Source organism: Scaptodrosophila lebanonensis, unplaced genomic scaffold (assembly GCF_003285725.1).
Source record: "Scaptodrosophila lebanonensis strain 11010-0011.00,11010-0021.00 unplaced genomic scaffold, SlebRS2 tig00000110-arrow-arrow-pilon, whole genome shotgun sequence".
Classification (NCBI taxonomy): domain Eukaryota; kingdom Metazoa; phylum Arthropoda; class Insecta; order Diptera; family Drosophilidae; genus Scaptodrosophila; species Scaptodrosophila lebanonensis.
Window position 1 is genome coordinate 678,508 of NW_022060573.1, and position 7,414 is coordinate 685,921.

A 7,414-nucleotide genomic window follows, 5' to 3' on the forward strand; every position below is an offset into this window, starting at 1 on the left:
TTACTAAGGAAGGAAGGTTTATAAGCATCAGTCTACTAGAGTACGATGGCAAGCAGAGATTGGGATCCCAGCTTAAACCACGTAGAGCAAAAAGAAGGAATTGCTTCTGAATAGACTCAATACTTTCCTTTCTATACTGCGGAGACTAAACGCATGAGCAGTATTCAAGCACAGGGCGTACTAGAGCAGTGTAAGGAAGCTTAGTGATATAAGGGTCAAATTATTCTCATTTCATTTAATAGCATCTGGAACGATTTCATGCCTAGAATTAATTTCACATGCGTTTAAATATTAAATAATTTGATAAGATTAGTTAAGATGATTGTTGTAGTAAAATATATACGTACATATAAAATGTACAATATTCTATTTCTCTTCCAACGCTCTCTAAAGTTTCTAAAGGAGGTACGGCGATATTTGTTTTATTAGTTGCTGCATATACGAAGTGGAAACCTTATTTTCATATTTTGAAAATCGTCAAAGTGAATCGCCAAGTTGTAGATCTAGTTGCGTTGATTATATACCCCAATTTTGAAATGGATCGGACAAAATTTATAACATAAACTTTTTAAAAAAGGTGATGAAATATTAAAGCCCTTGAATTAGTCGGGTATCCTGACTTTGAAATACTCTGTACATATGCATATAATATTTAAAAAACTTAAAAAATTTAAAAAAATTGAAAAAAAAATTGTTTGTTCTAGTTTACCTTTCTTGGTATTCGAACTCACGTAAAGGGTGTATAATTGCACATTTACATACTAACTATGGCTATGTGAGTGTATGCATGTCTTGCAACGATGCTCTGGCACGGGTATACTCGGCGGTCAGAGTGTTCTGAAATTTAATTAATGGGTACCCCACATTTTGATGATGCGGCACGCAGGGCGTCATTGCAGTCTATGCGTGTTTATTTGTGTCCATGTGAGCATGTATGCAGTACAATGTTGAACTAAAGCAGCAGCAACAACAACAAGTGTCAGTGCTCGGGCAAACATCACATTTATAGCTTTCTTTTTTATAGCCTGTACCCAAAGGGTGAAAGGCTATACTAGTTTTGTGCGAATGTATGTAACACACAGAAGGAGGCGTGACAGACCCCACAAAGTATATATATTATTGATCTGGATGACAAGGCAAGTCAATATAGCTATGTCCGTCTGTCCGTCCGTCTGTCTGTCTGTATGAGCGCAACGATCTCAGCAAGTACAATAGCTAGGATAACCAACCTTGGCATTGAGGTTCCCCAAAGCCCTAGGCAGATTGAGTTTGTTTATTTTTTCTGATACACCCCCCCACTCCCCCGCAATTCGTGTTTTTTCTTATAACTTCCGTAATTCTTGGAATTTTGAAATAAATTTTGGTAGGTACATCCAGTTAGTACTAATGTGTCCGTGTGCCAAGTTTCATCATGATAGATCAATTGTGAAGAAAGTTAAAGCCATAAATAAAATCGCTGCTCATGCGCTGCCGGCAGCGCTGCCCGCAGCTGTTGTTGTTGTTGCTGCTTTGGTTCAACTTTGTGCTGCATACATACACGCATATAAACACGCGTAGGTACGTGATGTAAATGTATGCTGTTAAAACTGAACATAAGCATGTATTCTAATTTAATGTAATTAATTCATTCATTCATTCATTTTTTTAAAATAATTTAATTTTTTTTTAATTTTTTTTTTTAAATTTTTTTTTTTAATTTTTTTTTTTAATTTTTATTTTTTATTTTTTTGTGGAGAGTACAGGCTATTTTACTGTCGGGCTTGCTCGACTGTAGCGTTCTATCTTGTTTTATATTGAAAGCTTCGAAGAGCTTTTTGAATTGGAGTCCAAGAAGGTTGTGCAAGATTTCTGCATTTTGAACGAGCTATTGCACCTACACTTTCTTCCAAAAAGTCTATCCACAATATAATAGGACTATTGGATTCATTGAAGTCTATTTGCATTAGGATGCCTGTTGCTCCATTAACAAGGCCACCTGCAGTGTCTATATTGACCGTCATCATATATTTAGCGCTAGTTTTTAAAATAAGAGATTTACTTAAGCCCTGCGTTTCAGAAGTTTTGAAACTGTTTATAGATTCTAAAATCCGACTCCTGCTTGCGCTATTCAGATGAGTGACTTTGTTAAAATCTTCGAAATGTGAAATAGAAATTTCGTCAATTATTAGTAACTTGAGATCAATTAATCTCGAATGTAAGTTGGAACCGGACTGATTAATCGGAAGAGAAAACATTGAGTGCAGTGTGCAACCGCTGATGCCAAATTCAGCCTTTCCCGTAGGTGCACACAGAAGAATTTTAGTTGATGTCGGATTGCAACCTGGCTTTTTGTTAAAGTATATTGAAAGGGCTTGAAAAATAACTGAAATTAAACGACTTTTACCAACGCCAGCACCACCCCCAACAATCTCCAGAAAAACTGATTTTGTTTTCATATTGTGCATGACGTGGTTAAAGTAAACTCTCTGCTTCAAATTAAGGGACTTAATAATATTCAATAAATTTTCAGACGAAATCAAAGAGGGAAGTTTTATTACTCGGACATTATTATCACAAATCTGAATTTTCGTTATTTGTTTCTAAATTTAGAACATTTAACTGAGAATTTATTTCTGGCAAGCCTAAAACTCGAAATCTATCATCTAACACAGCCGGATTTTCTTCTGAGTTATTTTCCTCATTAAGGGCATTTCCAGCCGTTATGCCTTGAATGGCGCTATGCTTTCGTAAGCAAGTAGATATATTATTCCTAATATTAATCATTTCTAAAGACTTATAGTCATAAAATAAGCTATCTGGCCTGCAGGATCTTCTATCTATATTCCTTAGTTCTGAACGTACTATATGCGTTAAGCTTCTTGAGCTTTTCCTTTCACTACCGGCATAAATAGTCGGAAAAGCCAGCTCCTTAGAATGGGAATCTGTAATAAGATTTAAAGGCTTTTAACCTTCACCAGCTGCTATAATTAGCCTACCAATATCTATGTTCTCTACAGGAATATAATCTAGCAATGTAACATGCCCACCAGGATTTAATTCTTCCTTTTCTAGACTTTCAACCTGGTCGCGTTGCTCTGACCGTGTGCTTGCTAACTCCTGAACTAGTTCCCTATCAAGTGGTGACGCAATAAATGGAACCACATCCGAATTAAAAGAAGCCATCCATTCTTCATTAATGCTAACTACATGTTTTCTATATACCTCTGTGTTAATCAAATAGTTTATTGCTGCATAAACTTTCGATGGTCGTATGGTTTCCACCATAAAAGAATGCCTATATTCCATTTTGCGTTTGAGGTGGAGCTGAACAACCTCGGCTTCATTAAAAGCTCTCGGAAGAGAAGAAACTACGTTTGCAACAGGAATAGGGACATTAACTATAGCTCCTTTTAGCCCTGTTTGGCGTTCATAGCCTAGCGACTTTATTATCATAAATGGAAGGCGGGGCGAAATTAATCTTTCTTCTAATTCCGTCAAGATTGAGGCATTCGGGAAGCGCTGGAAAATCTAAATTGTTTGTAATCAGACTTAAAGGTTTTCTGCCACCCTTAATAGAATAATAATATGTTTTACCAAAAATGTAAGTGTCATCAGAAGAAGGAAACTGACTTGATAGAAATAATATTTCCGTACTAAAACGGGTTGTCCTTTCAATGCTAACATGGCTTAATTTTTGGACTTGTTTTGGAAACCACAAGCCCTTACAGCAGAGGCAAATCTGATCAGGATCTTTCTTTACTGTCCTATTAAATGCGCGAATAAGAGAATCTAATTCTATATGGACATTATGTTCGGTATTCATTCGTTCTTGCCTATTTTGGGATGCATTTTGTCTGTTCTCTGCTCTTCTCTGTTCTACATTGTCCAATATTTCCGAACTGTCTAACTCTTCGCCCTAAATTCCTATTAGCGATCAAGCCCTCCTGTCTTGTCTGCAAACGTAAATTACGCCTTGCAAGTACTATATGTTGCGCGCCTGCTCTATAATTCTGCGAACTGGGTCTGCTCTAGCATGAGATCGTCGCATACGATCATGCTCTCTTTCTATTTCCCGAACTTCTGAATTCCTGCGGGATTGGCGCCGTGCAGTGTTACCTACTTGCTCCTGTTCCCTGATTACTGAGTCCTGCCTACGAGTTGCACGACGTATTGTGTCTACCGCCTGTTCCTGTTGTCTGACTTCTGAGTCCTGTCTGCGGGATCGGCGTCGTGCAGTATTACCTACTTCCTCCTCTTGTCTGACTACTGAGTCCTGTCTATGATTTGCACGACGTATTGTGTCTACTGCCTGTTCCTGTTGCCTGACTTTTGAGTCCTGTCTGCGGGATCGGTGTCTTGCAGTATTACCTACTTGCTCCTCTTGTCTGACTACTGAGTCCTGTCTACGATTTGCACGACGTATTGTGTCTACTGCCTGTTCCTGTTGCCTGACTTCTGAGTCCTACCTACGAGTTGGACGACGTATTGTATCTACTGCCTGTTCCTGTTGTCTGACTTCTGAGTCCTGCCTACGAGTAGCACGACGTATTGTGTCTACTGCTTATTCCTGTTGTCTGACTTCTGAGTCCTGTCTGCGGGATCGGCGTCGCATAGTGTCACCTACTTGCTCCTGTTCTCTGACTACTGAGTCATGTCTACTATGCTCACGACGCATTGTGTCAACTGCCTGCTCTTGTACTCTAACTTCTGCATAATTTCGCCCATCTGAACGTTCTCGACTATCTTGCCGACGCTCAGCTTCTCTATTCTGCAAATTTTCCCAACGAGCTCTCTGTGAATTACTATTTGTATCATTTTCGGCTTGTCTGTACTCTAAATCTGATCTTTTTAGCTGGTTTCTCTGTCTTTGCCGTTCGGCCATATTTCATGCAGATTGTCTATGAAGTCGGGGCATCTTATTTTAAAAAATGATAATATATTAAGAAATAAATATATGTAAAATTAAATATGAAATATAAAATAATATAGAAATACAAATAATTAAAACGAAAAAATAGAAAATAATTTTAAAATTTGATTTTAAAAATGGGAAGTAGTCTTTAAAAAGACTTATTCAAAATGGGTCAGTTATGTAATTTCCTAAAAAAAATACTTTACGTGACGGTTTAAATGGAAATGTTTTTTTAAAGCGGACAAAATGTTTAAATTTACATAAAATGTACATTGGTATCGTACGTTCATATATATGTATGCGCAAGCATAAATAAGGAGGCAGACAAATTGGCGCAAGCCTTCTAACAAAAATTGTATACACTAACATCGAAAAGGTGCATTAGCAATTAAAGGAAGTTCACTTTTACCGTTACTATAAATTAAGTGTAAACTGGAGGAAAAAATACACTACAATGGCACTCGCGCTAAACAGTATCACGGGCAAAAAGTCTACTTAACCAACACTATTTATATGACTTAGTAAAAAAAACAAATTTATCACAAACACAGTCGACCGGAGCTAAAGAACCGCTTGCATGAAAGGTTTCAGTGCAACTGACATACTGTTTTTTATACCCTGTACCCAAAGGGTACAAGGGTATATTAGTTTTGTGCGAGTGTACATGTAACACACAGAAGGAGGCGTGGCAGCCCCCACAAAGTATATATATTCTTGATCAGCATGACAAGCCGAGACGATATAGCCATGTCCGTCTGTCTGTCTGTATGAACGCAAGGATCTCAGAAAGTATAAGAGCTAGAATAACTAAACTTGGGATCTAGATCCTAAGCCTAACTTTAGTAGACACATCCAGATAGTGATTATATATCCGTGTACCAAGTTTCATTATGATAGGTTGATCAGAAAGAAAGTTATAGCCATATAACCAGGCCCAATACTATACATACACATGTACAAATACACCAACACGAATAGAACCGATTCTGATGTAAATATAAATGTATGTATGCATGTATGGAATATTTTATATTTAATTTAGTTAATTAATTAAATTAAGTTAATTAATTAAATTAAATTAATTTATTTTTTGTGGGGTGGTACAGGGTATTTAAGAGTTGAGCCTGCTCGACTTTAGCATTCCTTTCTTGTTTTACAATTAAATTGTTATTTTTCGCGTGACATCAGGTGCCTGCTGCCTATTCCCTTTCTTGATACAAAAATCCATTTTCCTATTTTTCGAAACAAAATAGCAGGTACTACTATGCAAACAAACCTAAAAAACCGATGGATCAAGCTGAACGCAAGCATACTAACTAAATGCATACATAAAGCAACATACTTTATTAACTGCGAAATACACACTATAAGTATGAATATTAACTTAGATTTTACCTAATGTGTGTTCAAATACTTGCATATGTATGTCTAATACGAGTATGTTTTATTTGATGATCTAGCTAATTGATACTCCTGACCTGGCAATTCAGATACACAGCTTACAACAAAGATGCGACATGCTTTATGTTTAGATCTGTCATTACATATGTATGTACATATGTATATATCCTACTTCTTTATGAATCAATATACATGCACACCTGGACAGAATAATAAATGTGAGAACATTGTAAAGAAGAAGAAGTTGGTATCGTTTATGGGTGCAGGAATCGAAATAAACATCACGAATAATGGCGGATATTCAGGGAGTTAAGTGTGCTCTAATCGATTCAGTACAACACGGGAGCATACATAAAAAAATTTCAATATTTTTACAAATTAAGTTATTTTTTATAATTTGTAAAGCCATTTATTATTTGTGTACATTGAATGCGTATGACATTCAAAAATTGAATTAAATAAATGAATAAAAAGATATTCAATACATATATGCATAAGTGGAGACATATGTGTGCAGTATAGAATTAAGTCAACAAACAGCAACAACAACTGCGGGCAGAGGTTGGGTAAAGATTATATTTATGGCTATAACTTTCTTCATAATTGACCTATCATGATGAAACTCGGCATACACACAATCACTAACTGGGTGTGACTACCAAATTTTAGTTCAAAATTCCAAAAATTACGGGAGTTATAGAAAATTGCGAATAGCGGGGGGGGGGGGGGGGGGGGGGGGGGGGGGTACATCGAGAAAAATGCACAAACTCGTCCTTTCTCGGGCTCAGGAGAATCTATATACCAAGTTTGGTTATTCTAGCTCTTATACTTTCTGAGATCCTTGCGTTCACACAGACAGACGGACATGACTATATCGACTTGGCTTGTCATGCTGATCAAGAATATATATACTTTGTGGGGTCTCCTTCTGTGTGTTCCATGTACACTCGCACAAAACTAATGTACCCTTTGGGAACAAGGTATAAAAACTCCTGAATAGCATGCTGTTAGTTCATAATCATCCTCGAAACATTGTCACTTTAAATATTAAATATTATTCAAAAGCTCCCAGTCAAATAAAAAATTACAAGTCGATTGACACCGTGATTAATATTGAAGACA